This window comes from Aythya marila, assembly GCF_965140915.1.
Source record: "Aythya marila genome assembly, chromosome: 6".
NCBI lineage: Eukaryota > Metazoa > Chordata > Aves > Anseriformes > Anatidae > Aythya > Aythya marila.
In genome coordinates, this window is record NC_139047.1 from 35,555,967 (window position 1) to 35,574,679 (window position 18,713).

Genomic DNA, 18,713 nt, shown 5'->3' on the forward strand with positions numbered 1-18,713 from the left:
CATCTGATGCGAGATTTCTAAGTTGTTTGTAACACAGCCCCTACAAACATCTAAGTCATGCTTACAATCTCCCTGCTAAATGAATATATTATTTATGAAACATTAAAGAAACAGAAAATTGATATTTTAAGAATGACTTCTGCAAAAGCTGTTCTGGCAATGCTGAGGTCCTAACGAGCATGTTGGCTCTGATGAACTCGTAGCATATTTGCAGGCTCTAGCCAATGCCTATGCAGCTGCTTGGGTACCTATCTCTGTGCTGTCTCATTAAAAAAAAATATCCCGTTACAAAGCATGCTGAAACAGTGAGCTAATGAGGTTACATACTGGAAATCACCCCAAAATAATTATTAACTATTTACCAGAATCATGTGAAATTTCCAGTAGGCAATATTCAAATTCAAGTTGTCAGGAAAAAAAAAGAAAAAACAGAAAAAGAACACATTAGCCTATGTATAAACATCTCTGAGTCCATATAAAGCACTGGTTCACCTTCTACAATTGCCTTTTCTTCTGCATGGGAAAAGCCCATGCTACACCTCTCTGAAACAAGTAAAGCAAATCTCCCCCCACACCTTAGCCACCTCCAACCCAAAGTGCAGCATGACATTTGATGCACATACTTTCGATACACGCTTTGCAAAAGTGTGGTAAACCCTTTTTAAAGATGATGTGAATTACAGGTATGCAGATGGAAGTGCTGGGAGGGGTTCTAGTTTCAGTTTCTGAAATACTTTCACGGCAGCAACCACATGATTGAGTGCTGTACTCAGTAGTGCTACCATTTAAACACAGGATATTGTTTTGCTTGCACTAATTCCACAGATTGTACAGAACTATATTTTAGTGATTCAGAAAAAAGCATCTAGCAAATAAGGCCCACAAGAAAAAACAGTGGAATAATTTGGAAGTCTTTGTGGTTTAAAATTATGCTTTATCATTTGTAAGCCTCTAATAATTTTTAAATTTTTTACTGCATCAGCTAGTCTTCTATTAGGCTTTAATTTCTGAACAGTGTATTGTTAAAAATGAAATGCATTCAATTTAAAACATAGCTGCAAATCCTTTTTGAAAAGGATAAGTGACCACAGAAGAAAACTATACAAAATTAGAAGGAATTGCCTTCCAACAATAAATACACCAGAGTACACCTGAGCATACCACAGTCCTGCTGCCCAGTTTCATCCCACTGCTTTTCCAGAAGGCACAGGGGAGCAGCTCAACACTCAAAGTGCTTAGTAGTTTTAATAAAATGTATTTAACAAAATATTTTCAAAAAATAGGGTCATCTAGCTATTAAGCAAACCGTTGTTATGGTTCTGCATCCTGCATGCTGCCATGCATCCTGACTGCTGCACTGCCAAGGAACCAAGAGCTGAGATGAACCCTGCATTTTGTTTTACTCTTAACAACGACACATGCAGAGCAAAGTCTACATATGGAAATCGCTGACATCTATGGAGCCACTTAACTGCACAGTGAAGCCTGAAACAAGTTACAGATGGGCAGGTTGTCTTTACCAACCCAGACACAAAAAAAGAGGGAAAAAAAATGAAGTTTATAATCTATGAGAGCAATGATACAGCCACATGAACAAGCACTGGCCTGCCATCAGACCACTGTCACTTCTGCACATGCTGGTAGCATTCCAGTGCATGTCCCTCACCTGTGGTTTACACCACAGGATATTATTGCAATGGAAGTATTTTAGAAAAAAATACCTGGAGTAGCATTTTCGAAAGCAGAAGCCTAAAACCTCATAGACTTGCACTGCGACTTGGGTACCTAAATATCTAAATCCTTTCTGAAAATGGCAGCTCGGCATCAGTAACTGCTAAAAGCTTTTGAAAATCTTGCATTTTATGTAACATTAATCACAATTCTGCCTTTGTAAGATACAAATTTTTTACAGCTTACACTAAAAAAACACACAACATATGACATATGTTTATATACAACATATAAACTCATGTGAGCTAGCATTTCTGTTCCCCCATCACATCAAGTACTGCTGTGCTGACTGTCAATCCTGTGGGGCTGTGATGGGGTTTAAGTGACACTGCCCTTGCTGCCCAGGGCTGCTTCTCCCTAACTGAGTGGGGTGCTGTGCCTTTCCCCCCACTGCTCCATCCCACAGAAGGCACTACCTTACATGACTCGCCTTTGTCCAACATATAAGGCAAATAAGCAGCAGCCTCCGAGACATCACAGTTTTTGTGCATCCTATTTAGGTAGCCAGGACTCCTCTCCTGGCACCACCAAGCTGCAGGGAATGCACGGAAAAGGGACAGAGATGGTACCAGCTCTGAGTCAGTCGGGAATATCTCCATCAGCAGAAATGCCAGCTGGATGCAGAAATTCTGCTGTGAAGCCAACTGATGCTGCCAAGGCGGGTTTTATTCAAGGACAGGACCTGCTTCTTGATCGCTGTCCCAAAGAGTCTGCAAACTTGATAGACATAACGCACACAAGCATTACAGGTAAAAAGGGACAAAAAGTGGAGCAAAAAGAATCAGGAGAGCATGAAATGGAGTGGAGAAACTGTGTGGTGGAATTGCCCAGTGAGAAAGCACCTTGGTGGTCCTAAGCAAGCTGTGGGAGGAAGGAAGGATCTGGAGCTTTTTGTTTGCTTCTGTAGCTAAATTTAATTAAAATTTGCAACATGGCAGACTTAGAAAACAAAGGACTAGTAAGTGTAAGAGAATTTGTAACAAGCATATAAACACATATATATTAGTCCATGACATTGGATGTCATGTGAATAACCAAAAATCTATTTCCTGTAATAAGTTAGGGCTGCTGTCTTCAGTCACTCTTCAATCTCCTGTGTATCATCCACCTGGAGGAGATGTATCTACACACCAAAGCTAAGGGCACGATGCTTCGTCCCTTGTGAACAGCAGGTAAAATGCTACCTACAAACTGCAGATACAGTAAAATATAGAAATTTTAATTGAGTGTTTCCACTCTAGCAATATCTCAAGTAAAATGCACTACTGAAGCACTTGGCTCCTCAAAGCTCTGCTTTGTCAACAAGTTCTTTCTTACTTGGCTTTGCTATCTTACATGATAACTGGCTGCCATTGCAAATAACCAAATTAGGCAAGTCTTTCCAACCTTACTTTCAGAAAGACTTACTAGTAAATGATTGCACACCACAAAACCTTATAATGCAAGAAAAAAATATGCAATTCATGTGATTATTTTTTTTTTTTTTTAACTCCCTAAAGGATTTGAATAATCCAGTAATAGTTTTGTAATATTCCTTTTCTGTTTTGTTTTGGTTTTACCTTTTTTTTTTTTATTATTTATTGAAAAGACTGAGTTAAGAATGAGTGGGAAAAACCCACATATTTACAGTACGAAAGAGCTGAAAAACAGCTTCGTAACAGAACGCCAATGAGAGTTTAAAAATAAAAACTCCCTGAAAAACCTAGAACAAAAATAACTGCTACAAGGAGGTGGGAAGATGCAGGAGGAAAAAAAGTACCACAAGCATTGAATAAGCCAAGAACTTCATGAGAATAAACAAATTGTAAAAGTTTGAACAATCTCCATGTCACAGAGACCTTCAGATAACGGTATTACAAGATTACAGGGCCAGCACAGTTCTGAAGCCTCAGAGCACCAAATCAACAAATCTGTTAGGACACAAAAAGAAATGTGTGTCAATATAAGCAACACAATCTAAGAAATGCTTGAATTCTCCACTGCCTCGTAAGAGCTTACACCACAGCCCTTCCCTTGTTGCAGCCTGTAATGGTCTTTTCATTATTTGGCCACATATTTTAATTTAACACACAGGAACTTAAAACCTTTAAGCTTGTTACTCTTCTGTCAAATTTAGTTCAAGTTGCCTGATGAGTTCAGAAGTTATTGGAAAAGAAGGGGAGCGCAGAAGAAGGGCACTGACATCCACTGGGATCACAGCAGCTCAGTTCCTGCAATGGGACAGGCCTGGAGTAGTTTGACGTGCACAGAAGCTGTGAGGATGAAGTAACTTAAAAATCCTCGTAACTTACCCTTACGAGAAGCAATTCTAGCTGGCTTCAATGTCTTGGAGGACCTGAGGGGTGACACCCCTGTAAACACACTTGTTTCTAATGCACAAATGTCTTTTACACTTAAAGACACAACTAGATTTTGTAATTCTCAGTGTGAGGAAAACTAATCCTCCCCACCAAAAGTGTAAGACACAGTCCCTCCCTTCCCTGCAGTCTCTATTCTCTGCTATTACTTATTAGTTTGACCAGTGGAACTCCACATATTTTAATATTTTTCTTTTGAAAGGATGAAGGTAAACATTTTTTGGTCCTCTCTTCCTTCTTTGCTGTTGGCCCACTGGTCTCTTATTCCTGTCCTTTGTGCGCAGCCATACAAAGCTTGAATTACAAGTAAAGTACAATTGTTAACAGACATCTCTCATTCATAATCCCAAGATTTCCCACCTCTGTTGCAACCTTGTGAGCCCACGTTTTGATTAAAAAGGAGAAAAGGAAAAGTCTGCAAGCTAATCTTGCCTTGAAGGAAGAATTCCTTTGATTCCCCCCAAACCTGTAACCTTGTTAGACTTACTACACATTGAAGCATGGTGTGAAACTGTGTCAGGCATGGGGAAAGGCACTAGAAGATACCTCCTGAACACCAAGAACTGTGTCCTGACTGCTGGGCACAAAATGTAATCGTGTCTCCTCGTCTTCAGGGGGGCAGTGAGTGAAGAAAGGGAGTCCCTGGACTGCGCCCACTGAAGTCCTTACAGTAGTCTCCTGCTTACACAAATGTTAAACAGAGACAGGAAAGTAGCTTTACTCAATCCATAAGTGATCTGAAAGGTGGCACCTTCAGAAAGAGCTACCCCACAGTGTGCAGAATGAAGCTGAACTAATGGATTTGGTGTGGAAGTGAGGACACTGCACTGACACAGATCCCCTTGTAGTCCAATGTGTTTTGAGAACAGGGAGCCCACGACCCGACACTGGAATTGTGGCTATGAGACACGTGGCTCTGGTGTTTTCAGTCATAAAACAGGGAACTATATGCTTTTTCCTCCTCAGAAAGGAATAGTATTTCACAGAAGCATTGTTACCTGCATTCAAAGCTGGGAGCAGCGAGGTACCAGGCTGTGTGCTTTACATGTCCTCAGCAAAGCCATCTGGGAATCTTGTCTATGGATCTCCGTGCCAAGCAGGACTTCTTCCCATTTGTTCCATCCACTTCAATCCAATGGACAATGTGCAAGTTTTTCAAGTGTAACAGTATTCTTAACTCTGAATAAAGTTTGAGAGGAAAAAAGAAAACAGGTTATGAGCTCACCTAGTCTAACTTCCAAACTGTTTTACACTAAGAAGCTTCACACAAATACTACAAAATACATTTATCCTAAAATCTTTCCTTAGTCCAGTAATGTCTGAAAAATAGACTATAGACTATATGTGAGCCAAATACAAAGACACGAATCCATGACCACCCACACCCACTGATCATCAAGAGTAGGCAGGTTTGTTTACTTAACATTTATATGATCAAGGTTGGGGTTTCCCAAGCCTAGTTTTCTGTAGCAACTACAATTTTACTGTATTTCGATGACTGAACTACGGGACTAACTATGCTTCGCATCATCTGAAACATGGGGCAACAAAAATTAAACCACCAAGAGAACTGCTGCTTAAATGTTACTGGGCTACAAGCACATTGGGGACCCACAAGTTGTAGGTCTCCCTCATCCCTTTAAAAGTTATGCTTTAAGCAACAGGACATTTTTAGTATTTCCTGTATCTCAGTTGCATAGAAGCCAAGTTTTTTTTATATCAAAATATTGTGTTGCAATGATTTAATGCCTTAAAAAATTAGTTTATATAGCAATATAGGCCAGACACACAATCCTATTAAAAAATACGTCAGCTTTGTCTCACAAAGCCTTCTATCATGAAGCCATCGTGACTCACATTAATTATTATTATTATTTATTTATTTTTAGCTTTTAAGCCTTCACTGACATAAGCCCAGGTTAACCTTTAGTGTATTTTGTCCTGGGCTAAGTCCACTGTGACATCCTTTTTGCCCTTTTAAATACAGGAACTTTTTGGAAGTCTTCCAATACCTTGAAATAAACACATTACAAGATATGCAACAATTAACATGAGTGGTTCTAGAGACTCCTGAGACAGATCTCTAAAGCCTCTATGATATGATGTCCAGATCTGTTTATATTATTTTTTTTTTATTTAATAGTTAATTTCAGAAATCACTCCTTTAGCATCTTTAGCAAAGTGGGTGTGAAGTTTCTATTCTAAACAAAAAGTGATATGGGAAAGGAGAAAACACTATAAGAAAGTGTGCAAAAAGCAAAGTTACATTACAAAGGCAAAAAAAAATAACATTTTAATGTTTATGCTTAATGATATCTAAGGGAAAGAGCTGACTGCTTTTAGGAAACACACTGAAAATGACCATTTCACCCCGTAGATGATTGCCCTGGAATCAGAGGATGAGCTGCATGAGATACAAAGATCACAAGTCTAGGATGTTTATGTACCTAAAAGCTGATATCCATTTTCTTTTTGTTTGCCAAATTTGTTTCTACTTATTTCTGAAAATGGCAAGGTGTAATGCTGTTTCACTTCAGTCTTCAAGAAAGAACTCAGGATTCTCAAAAGCAGTAAATTTGACAGATATCCTCCAATCCAACTTTCAAAGAGACAGGGAGGAGAGATGATTTGGGATTTATTTTTTCAAATTTTAAAGTCAAATCAGCAAGCTCTGAGGTCTTTTTACCATTGAGTACTAAAGAAACTAGTTGAAATAGTTCCTAAAGCACCTGCAATTCCCTTTGAAAGTCAATGGATAAGATAAAAGCTCCCAAAGACTGGAATTGCTAGCACAAATAAAACTTACCCCAAAAGAGAAGAGCAAGGAGAACCAAGAGCATTGCAGACAAGTAATACTTGCTTCCATACCAACAGCTTCCCAAAACAAGTGATTAAACAACCTATTTGTACACACTCAGAGGACGAGCTAGTCAAGATTTATCAGGGAAAAAATAAATCACATCAAACTAAACTAATTTCCTCCTTTGACAATGCGCGAGGGGGGTAAGGCAAAAGTTATCCATCTTGGCATAAGGCTTTTGCCTCAGTGTCTCAGTAAGCCCAGTGTTTTTGAAAGCATAAGCTTTTTAAGAAGTTATCATAGAAATACTCAAATATCACATTTCTCTAAGAGCTATGCGTGTATGCACTGTGGTCTTCAGTAGCCAGTTACCAAAATCCAGAAATGTTAAACCTCTCATTCTTTTTCACGTGTAAAAGTGATTTCAAAATCATATTCATCATATTTAAAAAGTACCACTAAAAGGAGCACTATTACAGCCTTCTAATTATACTTTCGCTAGGTTTTAATGTCAGACATTTGAATGATGAACTCATCTGAAGATGACTAATTACAATGTGCTCCATGTGGGTAACAGGTTTCCAAGATCCTAATATCAATTAACAAAATGCACCCTCCTCGTTTAAGATTGAAAACTAAAATGCAGCCAAAAGAAGTTCCTGCCTTGTATCTTCCAGATCACAAAAGAATGCACTACAAGAAAATAAGACTGCCAGAAAACCCTAAGACTTTCAAAAAGATATTATTCTGCAGATGTGGCTTAGCTACGAAGCTGAAACAGAAATGACATCTGAGCTTAGGATAGTAAGCCTTTTTGCCAATGAATTTCTTGTAAAGTCAACAATTATAATTTATTCTGATCCTTTGTGTCACCATATTAGTAGTTATTTTTCAGCAATCCCAGGGCAGCAACAAATAATGCCATAGAAGAGGACTGATATAATTACATGCTGAAAAAGATAGGCCAGCACCCTTACACTCCAAACTACCCTCTGTGGCTCCTTCATACCCCATATGTTGCTAATAAAACTGTTTGAATCATACCTATGAGACAGTTTTACTGATATTGTATCAGGTCCCTAGGTTCTTGGTATGAGATACGATGTCACTAGAACTATAACTATGCAAATTTGGTGATACAGGATCCCACTGGACACAATATTACATACCTAATTCGCTGTATGAAACCCTGCATTAACAATAAGTCTGGTGTTATATAAATGAAACCACTATGTTTATTGAAAAGCTCACTACACCACAATGAAATCAAATTTAAAAAGCAATAAAGAGCAACTGACGTGCGAACAGTAAAGATGGCAAACTGGGCTTTCTTCCCCAAACAACGTAAATTTTACTTCGTGTGCATTTGCCAGTGCTTCAGAGAAACTTTGAGCGGGGACACTAACCAGATGAAGTTGACTCCTTCCCACAGTATTAATTAACAATGTGAAGTAGGGATCTTCTGAGCCCAATTTTCAGAAGCCACCACGTGATTTTCACCAAGCATCTGCAACGTATTTCTATCCAATTTGATTCTCAATTGCTACTACTAATAAATAAGTAATAACGATTAATACTAAGAAGTGCAGCAGTGAAAACCGACCGCCTGGGGACATCAACCCATCGTACTGAAGCACCTCACAAGCATCATCTTCAGGTCACAAAACACCTGCGTTCCACCTCCGGATCTTACTTCAAATACAGGATGACCTCAGGAAAATGAAGTTTCTTCCCAGCTCGCATCAGGTAAATGAAGAGTCTCTCACTAACATTTCCTGCATAAGAATGTGGTCAGTATTTTATCTCTCTCTTCATATATACATTTATACACACACCCCTGCAAAAAGGCATGCCTGAACGGTCTTAGAAATCAGAGCAACAAGAAGAGACAGCTGAGGTGCAATAAGAAACCCGGCAGCACAAACCAGCTTGAGACACATTCTCCTTTTCTGGGTTTCTACTCATTTCTTCCCTCCCCTATTCACTGTTTTACTGGAGCTGGGGAGTACTGGAGCTTGCCATAAGAAGTCTGTTTTAAAAACAAATCAGAAAAAAGGTGAAAGCCTAAAAGGGAGCCTGGTAAAGACCCAGACTTAGGAGATAAAGTTCAATATTTCACCCAGGTGTTGTGAGAATTAATTAACCAGATAATTTTATAAAGCAAATTATACAGCAAATTTGTGTTGCAAATTGTTTATTATACAGAGGAAAAAAACACAGTTTAGTGTTTTCCAAACCCTTGAAATACCTGTAACGCCTTTCAGTACAGACAGAATACATAAACGACACCACAACCAGCTAAAAACTTGTGAAGTACTGACTTTAACTAAATGATGCAAGGGTTTATTCGGATGGAAGAGGAACGGATTTGTAGCCAGGCACATGGTGAGCAAGATGATGAACTGCCTGTTTTATAGGAAGCTAGCTTGTGTGCTTCCACTACTGCAAGGGCTTAAGTTTTCCTTCATGCCACCCCCTGTGTAATAGCTTTATTCTCTATTTATTTATTTATTTATTTTTAAAGGAGTGTAGGTGACAACTTAGGAGCTAGAAAGCTCCCTCCCCACTCCAGCCCCCTTCTGCCCTCTGGCACTGCTGTGACGTTTCATCACGGTACAATTCAGAGAGAATTATATACCTCTTCTCAAAGTTTGAAGAAATAACCCCTCCTCCCCAATATGGCCCAAAGCTGTTATGAAGCAACTTATTTTTAGAAAAAGCACTTATACAGATACTTAATTTTAATTAATAGTCTCACTGACTTCAACATTTGCACAGCGAGACAACTCCACGCTTCAATTAAAGAATGCACATAAATGCTTTGCTGATTCATAGCCAAAAGCATGACAGGAACATCATTATATAAAATGCTCATAAAGTTTTTTAAAAAAATAATAATAATAATTACAGGAACTCCACCCTCCAACAGGGTATTAGAAACCCCATAAAACTCACAGCTGAGCAGAACTTACCCACTGCTGAATATACGAATTCTCAGGCTAAAGCACATTTAATTAAATGATTTCAGAGCGGGCAAAAACTTTTGGAAAAAATCTTTAAGATGTTATGACTACACGATCTCTGGCTCTGCAGCCTTGGCATCTGCTGTGTGCCAGGATTCAGTTCCCAGGAGCTGCGAGCTCTCTCACAGAGCAGGGGAGATGATGGCTGCACCTTTATTTTTGATGACCTGCTTTCTTTTTCCACTGTTCACAGAACTCAAGCGTGTGTGTGTTCGGGGGTTTTGTTTGTTTGTTCATTTTCTGAATAAGCACTGAATTATTTCCAGCTCAGTTCCACCACAGCCCATACTGAACATGTTCAGTAGATGTTTACTCCCAGGCACCAGTCACTCTGAGTTGCAGTGCTGCCAATCACAATATACCTATAACAAATCTAATTTTGAAGTAATATGACACACAAGAAACACCAGTTAAGTTTTCTTCATTATCTATGTAATATCATAAGCTGTAACTTTTAGGCAGAAGCCATAGAGCCAGCTGGTGATATTTCTGTTGAAATACCACCTGGTTCTACTTGTAGGCAGAACTGGAGCACTGGATAGCCCGTGGTTCATTACTACGAACTCTTTAATTTATAAGGTTTAAGCACAAGAAATCCTTCACTCCAGAACAGCCAAACAATATTTAAAGAATAATCCCCCCTCAACCACTTCTAGTAAGGCATCAAGAAGATGACAATTGATGCTGTAACCGAGTTGAACATACCTGTGTGAAGGTAGCAGCCACTGAGTTACTGGTTTAAATGAACATGGAGGACTAGGAGAGGCTTCCCAAATAACCCTCTCCTTCACTATGATGACCACCTTGGTGCCATGTGATGAAACGTGACCAGCTGGACAGCCCAGGTCATCCACTGCATGAGGAGCAGTGACAGGATAACCCAGCTGATGGAAAACTGCAGCAACCATGGGCTACAGAAGGATGGGCAGGAGACACACATCTCACCATTTCAGTCCAGCTGACCAGCACGAGTTGGAAACTGCCCCACTGCATCCAGAAGCTGAATTCAGATGAAGTTTTTGTGACAGCATTTTGATAACCCCTCTGCGAATCACCAGATCGAGTCCTTCTCAATCAGCAGTGCAACCTGTCTTTACTCTCACAGAACTGGGAATGAAAAGTCTGCCCAGATATCTGTAACAGAAAACCTTTATCTAAAGTTGATAGCAGCTCACTTAAAAGAGAACCAGCCCATGAGTATACATGTATATACACACAAGGCATACACACACATTTGCACAAGCTTTACTTGTTAAGCAGAACACCACATTTCTCTCTGTTATTTTTCATTTGGGAACCAAAGACAAGCCCAGGAAGAGCAGGAGTAAGTTTCTAAACAATGCACACGGATGATTTTTAACGGGACCAGACCAAACATTCCTCAGAGCTGCACTCACGAGTCAAAGCTGACCTCAGGCACCACATTCAATACGGATGAGGCAACCTATGTGGATACTGACCTTAATAATACTACGGGGCAAATCTCACGCGCGGAAGACATGCTCTTGAACAAATGTTTTCCAATGTATTAGGCACATAGAAGCTTTTCTTCTGCATCACGAACTGTGTGTCACATTCCTTAAATTGTTTCCTTTCTTGACCAAATACACTGTGGACAACCTAAGGAGGATGTCCTTCGGTGTTTATCTTCGAGGTTCTCGTTTACAGTTTCCACTAACAAAGAAAACATTTTTCCCCCCTCAAAAATCACAGTCAGATTTCAGATTTCATTTCGTAAGCTTTTCTGCCAAAAAATTACCAGGAGTCATTTGAGACTTTCAGCACTACCAGACATGATTTGTACTGACTTTAAATCAAGCACAGACCCCACAGTAATGTGAAAGCGGAGAGTGAAGCAATGGAGACAGGCAATGAGGTGGCTGCAGGAGATGCATCAACGGAGAGTTGGCCATGGCAATTACTCCAGGCAACACTGCAAAACCCATGGGTTCCTCCTGGTAGCTGAACACTGGTTGTGGTGTTAAAAACAAGCACTGGGGTTGTGCAGGTAACACTAACTTCATCATCCTGGACAGGATCGTCACCCATCCAGACATCAACATGATGTATGTATGCATGTGTATCACAGCCCACACTAAGTGTTCTCAGGTCTTCTGATCCACTGAGGAGCTACAGAAGGCAAAGACCAGAGGGCTGGCCCACCTTGATGCATCCTCAACCCCTTGGTTGAACCCCTTTCCCATGGTTAAGCTTTGCGTTTCCTATGGATGCACTGAACGCACAACCACAGCTCCCGTCGCTGTGCTTCTTCAGATCTTTGTGTTCTGAAGAGTGACCCATGCCCGTCTGACTATAACCTACCCCTTCGATGAATTTTAACATTATCTCAAACATTTGAAGACAATACCTTTGTCTCTTTGATGCTATAAGCACATCTTGAGGCCTTCTTTAACAGTGTTTTGACAAAGTGTTGTTAGCAGAGCATGCAACTCTTGGGTCCCACATCCCAGGATCAAACTGTAAGCTATTTCCATGAATTTAGTGACATTATCCAAATGTTTAAGACTGGACACATTTAATTGTTTGTACACCACAGACTACAGAACAAAGAGGAGTGTGGAAAGAGAAAACTGGCTTAAACTGAAGTTACACAACAGAGCTGGCAGAATGTGTTAAATAATGTAAACGCTTTCTTGCAGACAAAACCAAGGTATTTTAAATAGATCTACGTTGAAGTAAAAATAGGCTTTTGAATAGACTCATTGCAGTAAAAAAGCATGATTTATTTCTGTGTAACTAGATCAGATTAAAAAAAATCCAAACACAAATTCCCCACGCGCTACGTCCTTGCTTTCGATCATCTACCTTCCTGGCCCAAACTTTGCAATTTGTAGAGATTTAGACTGCTGCAGTAAAAATAAATAAAATACAAATTCAGAATATACCATGCTAATATTATCCTTGCAGTTAAATACAATATTGTCAAACGCTTATACACACAAAGCAATTCAAGTGAAAATCACAATGATCAATGTGTAATCTCATGTCCACTTACTTAGATTTACATGAACCATCACACGAAATTCTCCAGTTACCCATTTTAAGACAGTGGGGATGGATCCAGTTTTTCCTGACCTGAATCCATTTTCAGTCTAAACTTGTGCATTTTGTAATTTTTGGCTTAAGCAGAATCAGTTTTTGCACATAGTTTAAGATGCCTGGAGCCACGCAGTCCTCTACAATCTCAGCAACTGGCCCAATCATTCCCTGTGATAGCATTGCTGAAAAAAATAAGATCAACCAAATTTCCCCGTACCCTTCCAGCTGTGGGAGAAACAGATCAGCCTATTCTTCATTTCGGGAGGAAAAGGTTAAACCCTTAAAAGGTTGGGCTTTCATTTAAAATACAGATCGTTAAGACTGAGCACAGAACTACATAGATTCGTGTTTGTGTAAATGGCATCCTATTGTAGCTACTTGAGAACTTTACGTATTTATTTTTTTAATGTACCAATAGCTTGTTTCTCAAACTAATTTGTAATGGAAAGCTTTCTTATTGAATAAGAAAAAAAACACCCAATGCTCAGTCATAGTTCTCATTTGCAAAGCATCATGCTCATCAGATAAACTGCAATTAACAAATATCTGAATAAACAAGCTTCATCATAACCTACCTTGAACGTGAAAGAAAACACAAAACCACACAGCATGGATGGGAAAGTGCACGTACCGAGTGCCAGCTGCCTAACTGGTAGGTGCTACTCATTCTTACCACAAGCCACAGCTAGCTGAAGGACAGTCTTCTCCTTAGAACTGTTAATTCTCTTCTAAAACATGAAAACCAGACCAAAAACTCTTAAATCCCCTAGTCTACACTAGTCTCAGAATAAAATAGATTAAAAAACAACAGGACAAAAGATTTTAAAAATCTACATGTTGCTCCCAAAACTTACCAAATTGTAGTATTTTTATTTAACTTCCTGAATGATCTGAAGATAATCAAATTTTTCCCTCAGTCAAAACCCAAACAAGTAAAATTTGTGGCAGGCAGCTCACGAATTGTTCTTATGTTTTGAAACTGCATTAAGAACAAAACTGCTTCCTCTGAATAGGACAGATTTACGTGCCAACTATGAAAATATAGGAGATTGAGGAGTTCGCAGAGATCTTAGGCAGGAGGTAGGGGACACAAAAGGAGAAGTGCAAAGTCAAAAAAAAAAAAAAAAGTCTAGCAAATACAAGAGACTTTCAAAATCTGGAAGTGCATTAACATAGAAATAAGTGTCCTCATACTTTGTTAGTACATGGACATCACTGAATCCAAACTTCACCAGCTGAAGATAGTCAACTGATGAAAGCAGAGGTTTTGACAACCTGTAAACAAGTTTCATCAAATTGCACATGGAGAAGTGATTAATAGGGATATTAAAAACACAGAGGAGGGAGGGCAAGATTGAAGGCCTGCACTAGCAAGCTGAAAACATAAAAATTTTGATCCTCTCACTTTAAAAGCAGTGCAAAGTTTGGAAAAGACAGCTACAGCAGGAAGGGCAAGAACTGTGCCTGGTTGTGCAGCATCAGTTCAGTGAAAGCAGCCCATCTTATACCAAAAACGCAGCTTGGGCAAGAAAAACAGGAAAAAAAGGAAAGACATTTTAAAAACGGATTCACTAGAAAGCAATGTTATTGGTAGGTAGCCAGAGCATCAATGCTAATACTTTAAATTTTGTACAAAATCCTGGAAGTTGTGCAGGGTATTCTCTCTCCACACCTGAACAATCAAGGGACCCGGTTGCACTTCTGATTGCAGGGACAGCTAGCAAAGTCCTCAGGCTGCGTCAAACATTTACTTTGAACAGGCTTCCAGTCCAGACTAAGAGCAAAATGGAAGGAACTGATCAGAAGCAGGGTCCTCCTTCACGATAACACAGTATACTACTGTGTGTCAAAACAAGTTTATTAGCATTTGAGATTCAACCTCTCCCACATCTATTGCCCCCCTTAACCTGCTCAGCAGAACAAGCTGCTTGCGGGTATGTTTCACTGCTCTGAAACCCATGCTCACCAGGATCATCTCAGGTCAAGGCCAGAGAAAGAAATACGTATGCAAAATGGAGACTTAAAAGCAGAACAGCAAATAGAGAGCCAATACCCCATAACGCTTTCATGTACTAGGAAATAAATCTTCATGATTTTGATAATTTATAGCTTTTGTTGACAACACAACATGTGCATTAGGTTTGTGTAACAGGGATGTAACCATAAACTATAATACAAGCTGCACGCAAACACAACACATAACAGAAAGACTGCATGGAAAGACATTTGACTTCTCACTCATGACCATGTCCCAGGCCCTATTAAAATAAAATGTAGTTCACAAGGCTCTCAATGGACACAGCTATGTTAAATGATGAGAACCCCATGGCCAAGCTACAACATTGAGAAGGAATTGCTTTAGCCTTATATCTAAGGCTAAATATAACACCTAAACAATTATGTATGACCTTTTAACACAAATGGTAATTTCTTAGACTAGTTCTTTTATATTCCATCACATGTTCCCTCAAACAAGAGCTGCCCAAAAATACTTTGCATGAAAAACGAAATGTTCCCAGTGACAACTCTGATCACGTCATTCTCTGCACATGAACATTAGAAGATGCAACAACAGCAAAACCACTAGTTATTCTTGTAACTTCAAGACTTCATCCTAAATATAGTATGTTTTCAAATTGTTCTTCCTAAAATTCAAATAGTATGTTCATCGCTTGAACCAAAAGCTAGCAAAGTACAATTTGTATTGTGCTGCAGGCCATGAAGTGGATGTTCTTTATTTGAAGCATGGATGGGTGAAGATGAAAAGTACTTTTGGAAAATTTACAATGGTTCTGACACAACTGTGTATTCCTCATTACAAGTTATCCCTATCTATTTATTAGGCTTTCTCCAGACCTTTTGCTACTTTCAAAAAGATTATTTGCACCAATTTTTCGTATCTATGTACTTAACCATAGGGAATTGCATGGAACACAAGCAAAAGCCCCTGCTGCAGCAGTAAGGACTGCGGTGGCTGCTGCATCAGGACTGGGGAGAGGCTGTGGCCTACAAGTAACATTTGTTAGTGAATTTTGTCTTCAGATGCTGTTTTCTTATTATTGTCTTATTCTAAATAACCATTCTGCAATGGCAAAAGGAAGGGGAAATGATCAGGAGCACTCCCTTCTCTTCTCAGTCTTGGACTGATAAACCTCTACCACGACTGCTTCCAAAACCTTCACAGCAGGTAGCTGCATTTTGCTTTTGAATCCTGCAGAATGTTTAATTTCTCTCACCAAAAGCCTCTCCCAATATTAATACCCGCCACTGCACATTGCCAATGCTTTAGGGCTCAGCACCTTGAACAAGTTAGAATCAGGACTTTTAGACCAGTTTCTGGAGAGTATTTGGGGGCTTGGGTTTCTCATTAAACAGGTTTTGCATTCTTGCCTATCGCAGTCTCTCTCCCCTGTAACGCTCTGTAAATTTAGACATTGGTTTTACAGTTGGAAGAATAAAGTCTCAATAATGAGGGAAATTACTATTCAAAATCTTTTAAAATTGATTTTCTGAGAAATCTATTAGAAGCTTCAAGACCACCTCTTTATACACAGTCTTACAGAGCAAAATGCAGAGATGCAAACAGAGGTCTTCAGCATGAACATTGCTATAACATGTTACTGAAATGCAAACTCTGGTGTTCAGCAAATGTCTCTGGCATCTCACTGTGCAACTACCCAAAGGAGCCATTAGGGCTGCAAACTTAACCTGTTCCTACAAACATGAACTTTCTTACCCCAAGGGGGTAAGGAGAAACCACTACTGATTCTGGAGCTGCGCAGATGAAGTTCAGATGAAGAGGCCAGCACAGAGGTGGAAGAGCAGGTGGTCTATCATCACATGCAACAACACTGGCAGAAGAAGGAACAGGTGAGTCTTGACCTCTCTGCAAGCTGTGCAGGCTCAAACATGCAGGTAAGGCAACCTCAGGTGTAAGCGACTGCTGCATTTTCAAAGAGCTCACGTTTGATATATTAAGACTGACGTCCCTGGTGCTACTAAGCTTTTCTTTCTTTCCTTCTTTCTTCAAATACTGCTGCTTCCTGTAGGATAATGAAAGAAGCTTTCAAGTCAGGTGATTTTTCAGAGGAGTGGAAGAAACACCTGGAGACCTTGTAACATGCTAGCCACTAATACCAGGGCAGAAAACATCTACACTGTAACACCCTGAATATCAGTGATCTTAAACAAGATGTCCAAGTTTGGATGTATGATTAGAAGTCCCAGAACTAGAAACACCATGTAGAAACCCAGAGCCATTTAGCTTTAAATTGCACAGGAATTACTAGCGAGTTCACTTGTGAGATGTCATTATCCTTACGGAAATGCATCTAGCTGAATTACAAAGCCAGCACGGGTTTTGCTGGCAGCTCTCAGCACTCCCTAAGTATTCCCTTGTGTGTTAGCAATAGACACACTCTAAAACGCTGTTGATAAAACCTTTCTCTAACAGTATCCCAGTAATTCTAACAATTCATTTTTCATATATATGTATCCATATGTACAAAGAATTTGTGTGTGTATGTGAAAGCTCAGTAAAACAAAGCCAAGATGACATTCACTGCAACACAGGGCTTTTTTTTGAACTACAAAGAAGAATCAAACCAGTACTTCTGTGAATTGGTTTTGCCCCTGTTTAAAACAGCTTCTGTACAGTTCATTTGTGAATTAGGCTGAGTAGTAGGTAACTCATCACAAAGTTTTGCAAACACTTACCACTACTCGCTGCTGATAAAGAAGCTTTCATCCTATAACCACTAAAACTTTTCCACTCAAAGCAAGGTAACCAAGGGCTTAGTCACCACAGATCACAGAATTTTTCAGAGCAGTTTACCAAAAATTCAAAAATATGTAATTTTTCAAAGCAAAACATGACATTTTATTTGTAAGATGTTTTTTCTCAGTACTGAGTAACACCTGTTATATACCTGAAGGTGTTCCTTCAGCAAGCCAAATCTCCCCAGCAACTCTGTAAGCACACTGATCAAAACCTGTTTTAAAAAATGAAAACTAAGAAATACACTTGAGGTCTTAATGAATTGACAGCTTCCTCTGATTTCATACAGAACACGTTAGAAGAACACACACTGAAAACCCTGCCCATACATTAAGGCAATTTTTGCACCCAAACAATTTGATAATGTAACATAGTGTATCAAGCCAGTTTTTTCATAAATTATGATCTAAACAGAATACTAGTCAATTCACCAAAAGATATCAAAGATAGCCCTTTATTACAAATGATCCAAGTATCCCCCTTGAGGCTATGGCTATCAGAAAGCATTTAGTTAGTTCCCAAGCCAATATTTTTCCTATCTGTTTTATTATGAAACTGTAACACATTTTCAATAACTTTTAGCTTTGCTATACAGAGCAGGAAATAATTTCCCAGAACCCTTTGGAAAATCTGACATGCGAAATGATTCTCTGGTCAACTTGTGTATCGTTAAGCTGAAAAAAACATGCATCGGATCATTTGATCATGGGAGGGAATGGAAAAGTATTGGGACCTTCAGGACAGATGGACGAACTTCAGGTCATATAACATACTACCAAGGCTGCATTTGAAGAAAAATGTGAAAGTTCCTGAAAGCACCCCGGGTGAAAATACTTTGTGTTGCTAAGAAACATCATCCCTGATGATGGATGAATTAAATTCTCTCTGTTAGTAGAGCCAACTCCAGGCATCCCTCACTTATTAGCAGAATGTTTTCCTTGTCCTGGTAATTTATTTCAGCAGCT

At 39.3% G+C, this 18,713-nt stretch overlaps 1 protein-coding gene across 18 annotated transcripts in view; it reads right to left on the reverse strand.

The window, feature by feature from the left end:
- Nucleotides 1-18,713, reverse strand: part of GTDC1 (glycosyltransferase like domain containing 1) — a 193,132-nt gene that overhangs the window by 163,987 nt on the left and 10,432 nt on the right. For 17 of the 18 annotated variants that reach the window (XR_014317809.1, XM_082763537.1, XM_082763547.1 and 14 more), the window contains exon 2: nt 5,087-5,267. The gene's annotated coding sequence lies outside the window, so the exon portion shown is untranslated. Of the gene's footprint in view, nt 1-4,022; nt 4,067-5,086; nt 5,268-18,713 lie in introns of all 18 variants that reach the window. The other variant, XM_082763544.1, reaches the window with a different exon arrangement.